The 18,872-nt window shown below is 34.6% G+C and overlaps 1 protein-coding gene and 1 non-coding gene across 4 annotated transcripts in view; both read right to left on the bottom strand.

Annotated features, from left to right (window-relative positions):
- Positions 1-18,872, bottom strand: part of Spock3 (SPARC (osteonectin), cwcv and kazal like domains proteoglycan 3) — a 384,839-nt gene that overhangs the window by 332,436 nt on the left and 33,531 nt on the right. The window lies entirely within an intron of this gene.
- On the bottom strand, positions 13,674-13,780 carry LOC147826707 (U6 spliceosomal RNA). Its single transcript, XR_015438768.1, has one exon. It is a non-coding gene; the product is annotated as a U6 spliceosomal RNA (small nuclear RNA).

Genomic DNA, 18,872 nt, shown 5'->3' on the forward strand with positions numbered 1-18,872 from the left:
GTGCAGAAGTGGCACTCTATTTGATGTTGCAACAACTGAAATATCTCTATTTTTACTTTACATTATTTTCTGCTTTCTCTATTACAGTAGTTCCAATCACCACCATTACAGCTTCTCAATATATATGTAAATAGCTTGCACAATATTGCCTTACATATCTTATGTTCCTTTTCATTTTGTAATTTTTCTTTCTGGTATTTTAAGCCTATATTTCCAACTATAGTACTTGATAAAATTCTTTGAAGTGTTTGCCTTCTTTTTCTTTTACTAGCCCAGTGCTCTGAATCCAAAGGATGTTTTTTGGACGCTTTTTATGAATTTTTCCTATTACCTTCTAAAATTATTTAACAGTGACACTGACAAAAATTCTATTTTAAAATGAAGGGTATTACAGCTCATCTCCAACATTTCTCATGAATTTAAGCTTCCTTTTGTTAATTGACATTTTTTGAGTGCCCACTAATTGATAGGTATTTTTTTAGGTGCTGAAGTTTCAAATAATAATCATCTATAACTTCAAGAATCTCAGAATTTATTGAGAAAAGCTGACAAAAAATAAACAGAAAGGAGGAGAAAGAAGATGAAAAAAAGAAGAAATTAATCATTGGGAGGCTGAAGCAGGAGTATCACAAGTTCAGGCTTAGCCTGGGCAACTTAGCAACTTAGTGAGACCCTGTTTCAAATTAAAAAATAAAAAGAGCTGAGGATGTAGCTCAGTCCAAAGGCCTTTGGTTCAATTTCCAGTAACACACACACACGCGCGCGCGCGCGCGCACACACACACACACACACACACACGAGAAAGAGAAGAAGAATCAATGATTAAGAGAGACAAATGTCTTAAGTGTTCTGGAACTACTTCATGATTGAAGTGGAATCTGGAAGGAAGCAGAGATCAACCATTCTAGGCAGAAAGAATAGCTGGAGTAAAAGCAGCATGTAATATGAGTCAATTCAAGTTAAGGTTTTCTGTTGAAGATTTTCCTCATGATTTTCAATATTTGCTTATATGTTTTTGTTGCTCAATCTAATGGCTTTGTAGATAAAGCAATAATACTTTTTCATCACTTCTTTATAAAAAAGAATAGACAATCTGAATAAAATCCAATTGTACGAATGGTATGTGTATTTGTACATATTTGTCCACTCTGAGATTGCTATTACTTATTAACTGTTTGAACTCACACAGTAAAGAGTTGTTTTATTGCAAATGTTCTTTAATATTTTTTAAAGATAATAAAAATTATATAAAATACTGATACACTATCTTACATATAAAAAATACATTTTGAAGATGTATTCTGTTTCAGAGAAAAAAGTAAAGGGCTGGAGATTTAGCTCAGTGGTGCCACTGCCTGCCTCACAAGCACGAGGACCCGAGTTTGATCCACAGTACCATCCCCAGTACCAAAAAAAAAAAGTATAAGGAAATCTACTAATTATAAGCTTGTCATCTTACTACAAGTTCAACTTATAAAGGGTGAAAAACTCAAGTAAGTTAATTAAAATAACTGGCTGACCAAAAATATAGAAGAATTTACAACTACTGACTTTTTGTATTCCAGAATAAAACAAAGAAGGAGTCAGCTGATGAAGTGCAGCATTCAGAGAAGTTCCTAGGTGTCAGTAAGGTCAGATACCAGGTTGTAGGTGCTGACACAGAACTGAAGGGAAAGAAATGAGACTACACCCTGTAGGATGGGAACCAAGTCTCTCAACACATAACAAGATGTCAGGTCTGGACATGGGTAAGCTTTGAAAGTTCTTCCAATTTTTGAAAATTATGAAAACTTTTGCATACACATAATACAGACAGACAGATGCAGATACACACACACATACATGAGAGATTTTTTTTCTTCTGAGAAACCTATCTCTTTTTGTAATATATATTTTCAAATGGGCTCTTGAGGCTTTAAGCCTTGATGATCCAAGATAAATCTAACGTAGGTGAGATTTCAGTGGTCAATATTCTTTGCTCTGCTTTTTTCTATAATACTTTACAGCTGCCACTTGGTATACAGACACATTTTCTTTTTCTTGTTTTCCTTTTTATTTTTGGCCTACCACCATCAGGATTCTTGAGGATATTCAAAAAGATGAAGTAAACATATTTATCCAAATCTCATGAGAAAACATAAATGACTTAACTGATATCAGTAAAGGAAATTCTCTACAATTATAAAAACAAGTTATTTTTAGATCTATTCAGTTGTCATTTTCCTTAACTGAGGTTGTATCACAGGGTAGAATCAATCGTACCACTTCTTATTAAACCAATAAGTCATGGTCCCTCCGCAACACGGCACATTCTCAACCACGCTTTAAAAGAACCACCTTGGTTAATGGACGTTCATGGTTAAAATAATTCTTACTTACTCTTTTGTCTCTGACCATACACATTCATAGCTTTTAAGTTCAAGGAATTTACTTTAAATGCACATAACAAAGATTAGATTGTGATCTCTCATAAAATTCATGTTGAAGGTGGAACCCTGAGTACCTCACTATGTGACTTTATTTGAAAGAATCTTTACAGAAGTGAGTTAATGCAATGTCACTAGGAGGTGGCCTTATCCAGTACAACTGATGTCTTCATAAAAAAACTGGAAATGTTGACGCACAAATATGCAGAGAGAAAAGGATACAGACACAGGAACAGGCATCCAAAAAGATGAACCTAGAACAGTTCCTTCCCTCACAGTTCTTAGAAAGAGTCAATTCTATTAACAACTTGATTTTGCACTTCTAGCTTTCAAAAACATGAATTAGTAAATTTCTGTTATTTAAGCTACTCAATCTACACTACTTTGCCAGGTCAGCTCTAGCAAACAATGCAATAGTATCAACAACAATAAAGCTTTTACATTATAATAATTTCAAATTGCTGCTATACCAAATTACTACCAATGTAATGGCTTAAAGAAGATAAATTAGTACCTTACAATTCCAGAAGTCATAACTTTCATGGGACTAAAGCCAGGTTGTTAGTGGTATGATAGAGTCCTACACTGGTCCCAAAAGACAAGTATGGACATTTGTTCCATATCAAAAAAGTTAATTGTGTCTGCCAAAGACTTTTTCCAGGTATGACCTGGCCAGATATGACCATCACTGGCCCATCAGCGATATATTTAGGGTTAGCATGCTAGACTCAATGACAGAAACTGAGCATCTGAGAGAAGTGCTTCTTAAGGAGGTTGTAGCACAGGTGTTTCAACTCAAGCCAGTCTCTACTGGGGCATCTTGAGAAAAGAGCCAAATGACGGTAAGCAAAAGCCAGTAGCCACTGAGGGGTTCAATATACACTGGTCAGAAGTCTTAGAACAGATGGAATACAAAGAGACATCTGCAATGGAGACTGAGAAGCAGAGCTGGGATGTTTCTGTTCAGTCACAGATGTGCGGAGCAGGATGAGCAGAACACTGAAGGGTGTGCTGAACGGCAGAGGCTCTAGTGTCTGGGCCAGGAGAGTGAGGTACCCAACTGAGCAGTGGCCTAGAGTTAGTGTCAAGGCACAACCAGAAACTCAAGTTTCATTGTCCAGTAGGACAAAAACACAGCATAAATAGAATTTTGAAAGAGAGCTTTAGTAACCACAAGAAGGTAAATGAGTTTATTAAGCAAGAAACACTAAGACCTACAAAGTCATTTCATTTTCATATAGTGATCTCATTTTGATGGATACAATGATGAATTATGGTGATATTTCAGTATTGATATTTTAAAGACCAATAACCTAATTAGTGATTTTTTAATATTTTACAATAACCAGAAAAGTACCTAAGATTGACTATAATTATCTACTGTAGGCCTAATAATCCAGGTATTTAAGAAAGGTTTGAAATCAAGAGACCGTAGCCTGACATTTTAAGAATAAGAGAGACCATATAAAAGATGGAATTTTGTTTTTAAAAGTATATGTTATAGCCAGGCTTTGTAGTACATATCTGTAATCTGTAATCCCAGCACACTGAGAAGCTGAGGCAAGAGAATTCCAAGTTCAAGACAAGCCTGCATAACCAAGTGAGGTCCTACTTCAAAGATAAAAAAGGCCTTGAGATGTTGCTCAGTGCAAAGACCCTGGGTTCAATGCTCAGTAACACACACACACACACACACACACACACACGCACACAAATACACACAGGTATACACACACGAGCATTTTATGACAAATATTCAGCTCACTGCAGAGTTAATAATTGAAAATACGACATCAAAACTATAAATATAGAGCTGACGATTTAGCTCAGTGGTTCTGCCACCTGCCTGGCAAGCACAAGGACCCAAGTTCAATCCCCATCATCAAAAAAATATATAAATATACAAGTTATTAAGGTTGAAATTAAAATTATGTTAGGGTCATCTAAATTTTCATAACTTGAATCACTCTGAATAGTCCATTATATATTGATTCATACTTATTTCATTTATTAAAAGAGACCTTTAAAAACTATAGCTTCACGACTTCCCAATGTATACTTTTGTCCCCATTTTCTCTTTTAGTACTACACACTCTCGTATCTATGTACCTTCTGAGAGATGTAGAAGTCTACAGGAAATCTTTAATTTCTTGTACCCACCAAAAATTTCTGAATTTCTCTGTATGCTTTCTTCTTCCAGCAATCCTAATCTTGTTGTTAAAGGAAATTCTAATCATTCACAGAACAAAGACTTGAGTTATCCCTGACTGCTCTTTGAAGCTTATACTGAATTTACCAGACAATTCTGTGGAATATTCTTCAAAGTATATCGTAAGTCTTTGCATTTCTACCAACCCATCATCTTCAAGAATTTGCAAGCATTCTCTAGTATATCTCCATTTTTCTAATCTTTCATCTACTCGCTAATTTAGTCAAATTACTGTTCTGTTTAAAATCATCCAAAAGTTCCCCATCTCTCTGAGGTGATGTGACCTTCAAGGTTTCTGTTGGCCCACAAAGCTGCCTTAAGATCTCTTTTCTGCCTCTCTAAATCTATCCTTGGCAGTCTCCTCTTCAGACCCCTTGATTGTAGCTGCAAATACCTCCTGCTGTGATGCAAACTCCCATCTTCCCTACTCAAAGCCTTTTATCTTGCTCTATGTTCTAATAATAAAGCTCTTCAATGAAATATGTAGATGTTTTTGATCATCCTTTTTTTCTACATTATATTCAAAACTTACACTTCCAAAGAGGTCCCTTTTTAAATCTGATTATCTTATATAGTAAGACATGCCTTTTCATTAACTTTACTGGCTATATTTTTCCTCATTAAAAAAATCACTAATCTCCATTAATTTTTGTTTACCTTTGTTTTCTTCTAGAATGTTAGTACATAAAGTCATGATACTATGGGGTGTGGTATCCCTACCACATATGATTCAGACTCTCAATAAACATAAATTAAGTAATGGCAAAAAATAGAAATTCATGATTTTTAAATCTATCTTATTTTCATCTATCCTTTAATTACTTCTAAAGAACTCATTTTAGAGAGCAGGAATTTATAAAATTGCAATAATTTTTCTATATTTAACAAATGATTAGAGAACATATTATGTGTAGTTTGTAAACATTTTCCTTGGTTATCAAATTTGAATATTATTACAGAATACAACTACAGTAGTAATATGTGCCTATTTTTCCACTGCAATGGGAATGAAGTACACTTAGCTACAGTAATGTAAAGCCAGACCTTGCTGTAGCCACTACTAGACACCACACACACACACACCCCACATATGTACAAAAGAGTCATGAGAGGCATTCTCTGAAGACAAAGGAAAAAAATCAGAGACATAGAGATAAGCAGTGTTCCTCATTCTCATGATTAAAGACAATTAGAAAAAGTTGGAAGTGGATAAGAAAAATCTACAATTATGGAACTAGTGATAAATTATACATTATATTATTTATATGACTGTAAGACAAAATTCTCATTTCTTTTCCCAGTTACTTTTTGGTACTGTAGATTATATTGTCGATCTCAAAACTTTCCAAAACTTGTATGCACAACCATTACATGGCTTCACTACTGACAAAGAATAGATGCCCCTCCCTTTTTGTTGGTCTCTGCCACGTGACTTTATTTCACCTATTGAATAAAGATAAATGTAAAGGCATCCCAATTTACTGCACAGAGTCAAAAAGGATGGGTGGTTTCTGATTCTCATTGCTTCCTCGGTCCTGACATTGGCCCTTCTCCCTACATGTGGAGAAGAATTTGCATTAGGCACAGGATAGCAATGACCAGAAGAGGTTCTTAGCCACAAAATCCTGATTAAAGCATTTATCCCAGCCCAGGCAAACTGCAGACATTTTAAGAGTAATAATCATTTTTTACCTGCTGAATTAGAAAGTTGTTTGCTATGTAAATAGCAAAACAATATAATCTTCTTTCAAAAATATTCCTTTAAAACATTCAGTGAAGTTCTTTAAACTAAAAAAAAAATTCAAATGAGTGGAAAAGTATGAAATTGCTTCCAATTAAGTTTAAATTTAAATATTAAATATATAAAATGACACTTTTAAAATAAAATGAAAAGGTGGAATATCTAATGAATTAATTTGCGATGTTATTTTCATAGATACATGAAAAAGTGTGATGCTAAAGTGCTTTCATGATAAAAAAAATCTGAACAAAACCAACTAGAAAAAAAAAAGACTTGTGATGTTCATTGATGTTAACATTTTATTATTCCATGAAGCATCTTAGTGTACAATAACCATGCAAAACAACAATCTCTCTAAAAGAAATGAATTCCAAGAATAATAAAAGCTACACTTTAAAAATGGAATGAAGAGAATCATATAATTTATCAGACTGTAAATAAGAAATTGTCCAGAAACCCATGCGAACAAGGACAGCAAATAGTCTGGGCAAAGGAGCTACCAAAATCAACCTGATATCACCCTCAAGACCCATTAAAGGAAGGTACAGAAGAAATATCTAGACATTAAAGCTTTTATTAAAGATTGTCATAAAATGCTGGTTGAAAGATCTTTTCCAATATCATACCAGAACCATTTCTTTAAAGCCCAAATGGTTCATGAGTTATCAAGACTCTAATATGTAAATAAAAATGGTTGTGAAGGTATGTTTATATATATATATACTGAAAGAAATTTTCCTCTTGATGTGAATGTGAACATATCTCTAAAGTGAGGCTTCGGAGATTAATCCATTTCCCTATTTTGTGTATGTTCCCCAAAGAATCAACATACACACGACTGAGCCTGAGCTCTATCTTTAATCTGACAAGAGAATAAATAGCCAACTCAGAATTGGACAGCATATTTCAAGTCACTGAATTCAGAAGGCCAATAACATGGACATTTACATATGTATCACATGCTCCTAATTCTCTCTCTTTCTTATAATAATTTGTACTCTAGACTATACAGCAACACAGGTTTTAGTAATAGGTAACTTACTGAGAATTCACACTGAGCCAGGCACACCAAGAGTTAACCAGAATTAAAGCCTGTAAGCCTCGTAACAACCCTATAAATTACTTTCTATTTTACAGATTAGAAAAATGAGAATTAGATTTGCTAAACCAAGATGGACCCAGGATAATATACCAGGCAGATATTGCTATTGTATCATAACTCTGAAAGATAGGAAAATAAAGCAGTTGTCACCAGATTTCTTCTCAGCGAAAGAACAATTTGACTGGAAAAATACTTTATAAAATTTCTTATATTAGAAGCTAAGATCTTAAAATGAGTTTCTGAGCAAAGAAAACAATCTCAATTTTCTTTAACTATGAGATGTATGGTAATGTGATTTTGAAGAATGAATCAAAGTAAAGCTACATACTTATAAGTATTTAGCCGAAAAAATATTTTTAAATAAAAATATGTCTGATATTCCATTTTAATTCATTTGAATGTGTAATATAAAACCCCTTACATCTATTCATTGTCAACAAATTGACTACATTCACCAGTCTATGATACGTGTTGTGGGTTGTTGGAAATCAAGAGTCTAGATTCTAACTATAAATCTACACAATAAAAGAATTCAGTGAAAGCAGAACCTACAATATGATCATGACAATATATTACATTAGAATTTTAAAAATCCACAGAAATCTTAAGAAGTTTTCAAAGACCCTGGACTTTCATCATCATGGGATCATGTTGGCCAAGCTGGAATCACTAGTAATCCCAGCTGATAGTATGTCAGAACTTTATCTTTGCCATATAGTCTCACAATAAATAAATCTTACCTTAGCCTCCAAGGGTACACACTCACAGCACAGTAGACACCTCACCCCGAACCCAGACACTGACAACCTGTGCTGCTTTCTCTCTGGTCTTCATCCCTTATTCTTTTTTCACTTTCCTCTGCCTTCCTCTTTCTTTTCTTTTTCTCCAGCACAGAACCACCCCTAAATTACCCAGATCTCTACCAATGCCATGAGTCGAAGTTCCCTGTAGAACCGACATCTGCTGTGTGGGTTCTACTCCTACAAATAATTGAGCTGATTAAGAAAACACAATACCCATGAAGCCGTATTTATGACAAGAAGCATGAAAAACCAGAACAGATTGGAGCTTTCTATATTTCAGCAGAAACCAGTAGTGTAGGAGGGGCATTCCTGAAGAGTAACAGCTGCCCCTTCACACAACATGAAATTTAGATCCCCAGAACACAATTATTAAAAAAAAAAAAAAAAAAGTACCGAGTACAAGTAAATCCAAATACAACTGCCAATCATTGAGGGAGGGTAAATCATGATTATTTTAAAATTGTTTTTAAACCTACTAACTTTTTTAAATAAAAATGAAAATAGTATTTAATTTCTTTCCCTCACTTGTCTCCCAGTTTGTGATACCTACATACTTTGGCTAACAATACTGTATTAATTAGAGCAGAAAGGTAGTCAAATGCTTTGCTCTATTTCCACATTACCTATATATGTCCTCAAATTAAATGTTTGTCTTCTTTCTTTTTTTTTTCTGAAGTATTTCACAGTAGGGCTCTAAAAATATAAAAACAAGTGATACTGATTTTGAGAAGAGTATAAATAAGGGGGAATAATTTAGCTGATCTCCATAGTTTATAGTTTTTCTTTAAGATGAATTCTCTCTAGAAAAATAAAATAAAATAATTAATTGGCCGAATGTGGTGGCTCACACCTACGAGGGAGAGAGCTAGAGGAATTACTATGAATTCAAGCCCAGCCTGGACTACATAGTGAGTTCAGGGCCAGCTTGAGCTACATTAAGACCTGTCTCAAAAAGAAAGCAATTAATTGTAAAACATTATGCTTTGATATCAGAACTCAACTGGAACAAAATGCAAAATAAAAATGTGACATAACATTTTTTTAAAATCAAAAATTTTAGTTTAGTTTTAAAACACATATCTTATACTTTTCCTTTCCATGTTTCATCCATAGCTGTCAATGAAACCTTTACTTAGTAGACCAATTGTAGACTGGTCAATATAAGATACATGAAAGAGGTAAAGATCGTAACTTTTCTATTCTTGGGTTAATAAAAAAGCACATGCATTTAACAGAAATGTAGTGCTTATCTCCCTTTCACAGAGCTGGTACCCAGTACCCACTTATTCACCCTGAGGACCCCACCTTTTATTCAGGATGTCATGCTGAAACTTCTGGCTCATCATCTGCGTCTCCTGGCTCAAAGCTTTAACTTGTCTTTCTAGAAGCAATTTTGATTCTGGAGGAATTTTTCCACTAAGCAAAAATTTTCCAGATAATCTCTCTCATAATATTCTATCTCCTTTAACAGCACATAGTTATTTTCTGAATATTCATTCTTAAATGCTTATTATATGATTTTTTTGATCACAACCCTGCATTTTTACTACTTTCTTCAATCTAACACTGGAAATACCACAAAATTTTTCTTATTCATTTACAAGTCTACTCTCTGTTCCATAACTTCTTTAGTCAATGAAGTATTCCTAGGTATTTGGGGTTATTTTGTAGGGGTTTGTTCCTATTATAAACAATTTTCTTATTAATCTTCAATTATTTCTTTTATATTTTTCTTGGAGTGAGACATAAATGTGGTTACATTGATTTTTCACTTAAGATGTCTTGATCAGGAACTTCTATTTCCATAAGTATTATCCTCTGATCAATAATTTCATAAAAGGCTTTCCTTTATTACCAAATGATTCATAGAATGATTGCATGAATTATGCATGATGTTGCCATACTATAGATACTCTGACATCATTAATTACAGAGGACAATTCCTATCCAAGTCCAACTAGGATACATTATTGTACCTTAAACAATGCATAACTAGAAGGCAGACTTGAGCTGTCAAGAAAAAGTAGGGGCCGAATAGAGAGATTTATACATGGAATTGAGTAGGATCCCAAGGTTATGACTAGATGAAGAAATGCAATCTTGAGAAATCTGCAAATCTGAGGTTCAGAAAAAGGGTCTATTCAAAGTTGAAGACAGAGAAAGAATATTGGAACTTATATTAAAATTATATAATATTCTATTTGAAGCAGATAAAATCCTCATTTTAATTGCATACAAAAACAGTACACGTGATATCTCCCTTTTAATATGCACTTTGTGATACTGAGACCATACTTTGTATTTTTATGTCACATATCTATTAATAAATTACTAAAGATATTGTAGTAATTTTGTTTCAACATTTCTCCCAGAGTTAAAATGATTTATGAAGCATTATTTGTGTCCTGTTACAAAAAAGTGTACCACTTTATATGCTATGACTTATGTACTACCAGTATGGTAATGAGTATTCTGAATTTGATTGTATATTCATTTTACCATTAATTTTATGCTTTTGCCTTTGCCAAGTATAATAGTCTTGATAGAATTTTTTTCTTTTCTTTCTTTTATCACTTTAATTATATTAAGCCATTCCTTTGGGCCTTCAAGCTTTCTACTGAGAAATCACAGGTAAGTTCATGATTAGTCCTTTGTAGGTGACAAGACATATTTTTGCTGCTGCTTTCAAAATACTGTCTTCATTACTGACTTTTGACTGATTACAATATGTCTCATGCTAATTTTCTTTAGGTCGAGTCTCCTTAGAGTTTTTTGAGATTCATAAAACCATATCCCTCCTAAGATTTGGAACCTTTTCAGCCTTTTCTTTCAAAAAGCTGTCTGGCTCCTTCTGTTTCTCTGCTCCTTTTGGGGTTTACATTATCCAACAATTCAATTTGTCACGCCTTTTAGTTCTAGTATGCGTCTTCATTCTTTTTCCTTCTCTTTTACATTTGTTCCTCTATTTAATTTCAAATGCCCTGTTTTCAAGTTCATTAATTTTATCTATGGAATCTATGAGGTCAGTTGTTCAGACTTCCTACTGAATTTTTTTATTTCCATTGTTATATTTTCCAGATCTAGGATTGTTTTTTTCTCCTAATTTCTTTTCTACATTTTGTTCACGATTCTTTTTCAAATTTGATTAGCTTTCTATTTGCCCTCTTGCATTTCATTGAGCTTAAAATATTTATGTTGACTTATTTGTCAGTTCATTCAAAGATCAATTTCATGGAATCTATTACTAGAGCTTCCTTTGTTTCCTTTGGTAGTATCATGCTATCCTTATTCTTTGTCATCCATGTGAACGTGTATTGATTTCTATATACTGAAGGAACTATTACCTCCTCTAGCTTTACAGACTGTTTTTGACAGGTGAGTACCTTTTCCTGTTGGTTCCCCTAATTAATGACTTCCAGAACAGCAGTCCAGCAATAATGAAGCCATACTAAAATACTGTTGCTGGGTCACTGATGAGGTCTATAGCTTGGGGGATGCTATTACTCAGGGGACTGGATGATTTTAGATCGTGTCTAGCCCCTGGGTAAACTGGACTCTCTCCAAGACACTGATAAGTAGGCCTAACTCAGAATAAAGTGTCTGCTTCAGTGTTCAGAGAAGGAAGATCTGTTACCAGAACTTGGACAGGAATGGTTCCCACTCATTCTCTGTGTAGTCTCCCACTTGGTAGGCAGTATTGGCCTTGAAGCACAGCTGAAGGGTGTGGAACTAAGTCATGGGGATGCATCAGAGTTTAAAGAAAAGCTGAAAAATGCAGGCGTTTTTACAGAGGCATAGATAGGTATTCTGACTTAGATGGACATGAGCCTCTTGGGGGCAAGGTGTGGAATGTTATGGTTTAGATCTAAAATATTCCACAAACAGCTTATATGTCTATACGCAGGGCCTTTGAATGATAACTAGATCATGGAGGCATTGTAGTCATAAATAGATTAATCCAGTTATGAGGTCATAGCTAAATGTACTATTAGGAAACAGGGCCTGATTAGGAGATGTGGGTCACTGGAGGTGTGACCTGGAGAGTGTATTCTTGTCCCTAGCTCTTTCTCTCTTTGCTTCTTGGCTGCCATGGGTGGAGCAGCTTTACTTCACCATGTCTTTCCACTATGCTGTTTCTCTCTTGTAGACAGGCAACCGTGAACCAAACCTTCTGAAATCGTGAGTCAAAATAAAATTCTGTTCAAGTTATGAATGTCAGGTATTTTTTTTCCAGTGATCCGAAAATGACTAAAACAGTTTGTGTGCCTTCTTTCAAGTTCCTAGGTGGTCGGGATTGTCCTTAAACTACAATTAAGCAAGCCTAGATCAAGATTACAGGTTTAATTTCAAATCTACAATTAAACTAAGTTCAGTTGGCCTGACTCCTGAGGCTCAGATGCAAGTGCCATCATTTTGGTACTTGAACAGATCACAGCTGATGGGGATGGAATTAAATGACAAGGCTATTTCATTCTGCATTTGAACAAAGGCCTACTTTGGGGACACAGACAAATGTATTTCTCTCTGAGTTAAAGACCATTTCCTTGGAACCAGTTACAGAGGCAATTCAAGAATTTTAAGTCACACGGAGGTAAATGTACCTGTCTCAAAGGGAATGATGTAAGTATGGTTCCCTGTAGCCTTCATATGGACAGAACTACTTCCAGTTCTCAACTAAAAGGGGCTGAAGCCAAGTTATAGGCCATTTTAGAATTTTCTTATTTCAGGATTTTCTGTGGGCCTGAGGTTGTTGGTCTTCCTCCAGGGTCATAGATAAATGTGTTACCCAGTAGCTCCCTGATTGGGTAGAACCTTTCCTGAGCTACAGCTAAGAGAAGTCAAGTGATAGTGCCATATGATGTGCGACCAAGATAGGTTAGGGCAAGTACTAAGTCATAAGTGTATGTGACACCATTGTGGTCCATTGGTAATGTTACTGGTGGCAGGATGAAGGCTAAACATAGCTGTATATGGGTATAGAGGAGTATGTGACTCCATGGTCTCTAGCAAGGACCACAGTCAGTGAACCTGTTACCTAACTGTACACTTGCTTTCTCCTCATGGCTCTCCATTGTCTTCAGTTTCATCAGGGTTTCATCATCTACCTCCTGGATCCCAAATGGACATTTGCCAAATTATTGATATTGAAGCAGGATACAAATGGGAGCCTTTTTATTTTGCTACTTTGCTGATATCTTCCCCAAAAGAAATTTCAGATTGCCATAACCTATTTTCCATATTTAGTGTATGTTCTTTCAGATTTTTAAATTCATATTTGCTTACTATTTTCTACTAAGAAAAATTATCATATTTAACATATTGTTTGCAATCTCTTTTTTAAGCTGAATTAAGGCAGTTTACTTAAAAACCCATTCACAAAATTAAATGATTAAAAAATATAGAATGCTTCACAAATTTGCGTGTCATCCTTGCACAGGGGCCATGGTAATCTTCTCTGTATTATTTCAGTTTTAGTGTATGTGCTGCTGAAATGAGCACTGAAATCTCTTTTTAATGATTTAAAAATATACAAAACCCACTGTAAGATTTGTAATGGCTAAGCAACTTAATATATAAATAAAAAAATACTGCTATAAATTTACATTTCAGTTACTTGTGGTTTTCTTTTGTAAAATAAAAAAATTCCATCATTAACAACCGTGATGTATGTTTTCCATTGCCATGTCACACATTAAAAATGTATTGATTAATAAAAATATATTTATTAATTTCACAGCATTTACATGTCTGAATATAGTTTAACTGGGTCTTGAAGTCATGTTTTCAAAACACTGAAATTAGGGTATTGGCCAGCTGCATGTATTTCTAGAGGTCAAGATCCTCTTCCAAGCTTGTGTCGCTATTGACAGAATTCACTTCCTTCTTGTGATAGGACAGCAGTTTTCATTTTTTCATTGGATATCAATAAGGTATATTCTTAACCCCTAGGCCACTCACACCTCTCTCACATCCTGGCAGCATATTTTCTCCAAACTAGCAAGAGAAACTCCCTCTATTACATATTAAAATGGAGTAGGGTAGAGAATAATTTTATCACTACAGAAGTTATTACTTTTTTTTTTCCCCATCCCTTCCCCTCCCTTTACCCCCTCCCACCCTTCCCCATTTGCAAAGACCTTGTTTCCATTTTTTTTCCACTTCTCATATTTTTTCCTTTCCTTTTTTTCCCTTCCCCTACACCTCCCAATTCCCCTGCTCTTTTAGACCTTTTCTTCTGGTTACACAATATCAGTTACACATTTTTTAAATTACAATATTAAGATCTAGGAGACATTACCACAGACTTTACAGAATGTAAAAGGATATAGAAAGCATTTTTCTAAAATCTGTTTTGAAATAAATTTGACAACTTCTAAGAAGTAACTTGGAAGACAAATTAATGAAACTAACTCTGGAGGAAATATAAAATTTGAGTAGCACCTATTAAAGAAAGTATATTCCTAGCTTGAAAACCTACCTATATGAAAACAGCAGGCTCATATACATTTTAACTGATAAACAATTAAAGCAGAAAAAAGAAGGAACAATTCTCCCCTCAGTTTAGGAAATCAACATTGTGCCAATACTAAAACTGGATGAAGAAAATAGAAGAAAACTGTATGAACACAGATAGAAATTTGTTTAACAAAACAAACTATTAGAAGTCAGATCTGGCAGGATGTAGAAAGTGGTTTTATTATAGGGATGGCAGTGTTGGTTCAGCATTGGAAAATCCACCCCCAAAAGTTACCGTTTAAACAGAGAAAAGGAAAAAGCCATAAGATCCTGTCAGTAGTTGGAGAAAAAGTATTGGACTAAATTCTACAGCTGTTCATGGTAAAAGTTATCAGGAGACTAGAAGTAGGGCAGAACCTTCTCAACAGATTAAAGACATGTACACCATACTTCCAGCCAGAACGAGAGGCTATTACTTTTGCCACATCTGGTAACCTAATCATGGGAATGGCATTCCACTACCTTTGTCAAATTCTTTTATAAAGAAGCATATCACCGATTCCACCTGCACTGAAGGGGAGAGATTCACACACAGATGCGACTTATTGGTAGATGCTTTAAGGCATATTTGTCACATTTGTGTAAACTCCATATGGCCATAATTTACTGAATCTTGAACCTCTAACCTTGGGATGAAATGTTATGCATTTTTTAAACATTTTTGTTCATGCTACCAGCTTGTCTTTATGAAAGACTGAATTAAAATCAAATCTACCTGAACTGTACAATTGTGTGCAACTTGTAAATTCACTGATTTCAATGTCAACAATTTAGGAATATACTCAGGGGCATTAAAATGATACAAAATATAAAGCCGACACGATTAAAACTTATAAAACTTAGAATTTAATTTAAATTTATAGACTGTATGATGTGTGAATACTTAGGCTATTACCTAAAAAATAACAGAAAGTATAGGAAAAGCTAAACAAACTATAGGTTATTATAATATGAGGAACATTGTACTTCAATAAGTTTAAATTTCTGTATAAATACTGAAGATCCTTAAAGTTATTTCAAAGTTATACTCTAATGTCTTTATTACTTTCGATCAGAAAAAAAAAAATCAAACCGAAGTGGCAAAAAATGGTACTTGAAATAAAGTTATTTTTAAAAGTATAAATATAAGGTTTCATCACATATTAGCTATTTCTATCCCCATGATGTCATGTTAGATTTTAAGTGTATGTTGGAAAAATAAGCATGCTAAATGAAATGAACCTCTCAAAAATCTATTATAGGAGCATGATGATGCTTCAAATACTTTCCTTGTTGCCATTTGCATGAGGTTGATGCATACTACAGAAGACCTAAGACTATAGCTCATTTCTACCTCTGACTGCAGGGAGACCAGTATTAGATTTGCAAGAGTCTCACAGCAGTTAGGGGTCCTTCTTTGGGGGGAAGTATTGCAGATAGGTAAGGTAATTAGATATCTTGAAGACAGTTAGACAGGCCAGCCCACAAGGAGCCAACCTGGAGAAGAGTGAAGACACATTCACTGAAGGCCAGCACTGTAAAAGGAGAGAAATTAGCACACCCATGTAGGATGAATAGCAGTGATTGATATTCTAAACAGGTGTCAATAACCGGCAGGGGGGGGGGTCTTAACCCAGCCTTCCAGGAAATATCCCTAACTCACCCTGACTGAAAATCCTTGTAAGCATGCTATGTGATTTGCTCCCCCATTTGATCGCCATTTAATCAATATTACCTGGTTGACTGTACTTGTAATCTTATTGTTTGGTCATGGTTTTGTCCCACCTCATGCCCACTTTATAAATTTCCACTCGGTCTTATAGTTTTGTCCCACTTCTTACCTGCTTCACCACATGGCTTTGCTGTATAAAACATCTTTGAAAAGTGGGGTGGGCAGGCAACCCACTTTCTGGTCTCCCTTCTGTCTCTCTTAGACAGAAGCTTTCTTTCTCCCAATAAATTTGTCCTACTCTTAAAAAAAAAGTCTTGACAAGGATTCCACTAAATTTCTGATAGTTTGTCTCAATAAAATATGTGTGCCATATGCTCCTTTGTGTTTGGCTCATTTTCATTTATGTGTGTGTGTTTACTTAATTCATTTCAATAAACCTTGAAGAAGATCGTGAATATTTAGCCAACTACAGAATCATAGGTTTAGAAAAATATCTCTTACTCTTGAAAGTAAAGGGGGTTATGATGAGACCCATTTCATCTTATTAATGCCAGCATAAAGTTCTTGTTACTTAGCATTAAAGTAAACAACACCAAAAAGTCTTTCTGTGGAGATCCCTGTTGAAATCCTCAAAGCCAATCTAGAGTTTCTGACTAAGGGACTGCTACGTGTCAGCCTTCTCTGGTAGCTGGCTGAAAACATCTCAGAAGGTTTTGGAGAGAAAAGTGAAGTTTCATCTGGATGAAATTTCAGCTTCTTTAAAAAGAGAGAAGGTTCAAGGATATTCTTGTGCAAATCAGTCCACATCCAACTCTGCAGTGACCAAATACCCAATTAATTGAAAAAGTACCAAAATTTGGATTTAATTGATACAATGATGGAATATACATACTCTATTAGCAGGCCATTGCTCACAGAAATTAAAAGGTAATACTGTTATTAGGAAAAATGGTATATTTTGTGTTTTTATTTGTTTTATTTTTTCCTTGGTTTCTAACTTTCTTTTCCAGATCTCTCACGGTCTGTGCTTTGTATTTCATAGACCAAGCGTGACTCTTCTCATTGCCCAGTTGGATTTCAAAGAAGTGAAGTTTGAGACAGAAATTGAGATTGTAGCTAAATCAGCTGAAGACTTTTACAATCAGGCCAAATGTAACTCAATCAGTACTCTCATAAGTTAGAACAAAAGTAACAAATTTAAATTCTATTTAAATATATATTTAAATATAATAATATATTGGCCCTAAAGCTTACTCATTCATTCCAGAAGGTCCATGAAACACACTAGGTAGTAGCTAAAAATGTTCAACACTTTTTATGGAAAAAACCTCACATTTCATATCATATGGACCATGATTACATTTTTCACTTATATGAAACAATCATTAAAATTTTAGGGTACTCATAAAAATCAGAAAATTTAAAATAATATTTAAGTTACAGGAGAGCAAGCAACATAGGATCAAGTAATTGTTGCCCCGGATTTCTCATATAAACTCACAGAAAAAACTATTAAATGTATAAATTTTTAAAAAAAGATATGTTATGATGCCAAAAATGTTACATATTTTTTTCATGTGTAGGAGATACAGTGCTGTCCAGCGACTTCTTCAAGACTTGGCCACCAACTCCCCCACTATGAGGTGCCCTGTGCTGCTGATTTATACATGAGACTTCCTTTGCATACAGCCTACTGCCAAAGGCAGCTCCCTCACTCAAAGTTCCACCCCATCATTGGAGTGCCCAAATTCTGGGACTAGCCAAAGTCCAAGAAGACTGGTCTCATTTTTCCTCCCCCATTCCTCATGTACTTGGCTGCAGGCTGCTATTGGGAGTTTATTCCAGGTAATGTTGACCCTGAACCTGTGTCAACCTATGACAACAGGAAATAAATAACAATTGCCCATTTAATCGCCAAGACAAATAACCATGGATATCACTAGGTGTTGAAATCATTCTAAATATTTCTTTTTCTCTGTGCTTTTCTGTATTTACTGTATATACTAAACTCAGAAAATTTAATAAATTTGCTCCTCAAAGTAATTTTTCTTTATAAAAATCCTACTAAAAGAAAAATAATGACTGTGAAATTTCCAAAGATGAAAAGTCCATGCATTATATGTAATGAGTTTAATGATGAATGTTTGCCTTAGGAAAAAGAAAATACTGCATATATGATGCTTTCAAGTATTTGTGTCATGATCATATAGAATATTTTATTTCTAGATTTCTCCAGAAGACAAACACAGCACTAAAACTTAAAGTTTGTTGAGCAGATGTTAGTTGAAATAAAACAACGTTTTCTAATAAACCCTGCTTGCCTAAAAATTCAGAATGTAAAGAAGTATAGAAGAGATTCATCTATCTGCGTGATTGAAGTTCTACCTAAAGGAAATGATCAGCTTAGAAATTTGTATGCACTCA

This window comes from Heterocephalus glaber, unplaced genomic scaffold (assembly GCF_053883595.1).
Source record: "Heterocephalus glaber isolate CG9 unplaced genomic scaffold, H.glaber_assembly_v1.0 deba00001461, whole genome shotgun sequence".
NCBI lineage: Eukaryota > Metazoa > Chordata > Mammalia > Rodentia > Bathyergidae > Heterocephalus > Heterocephalus glaber.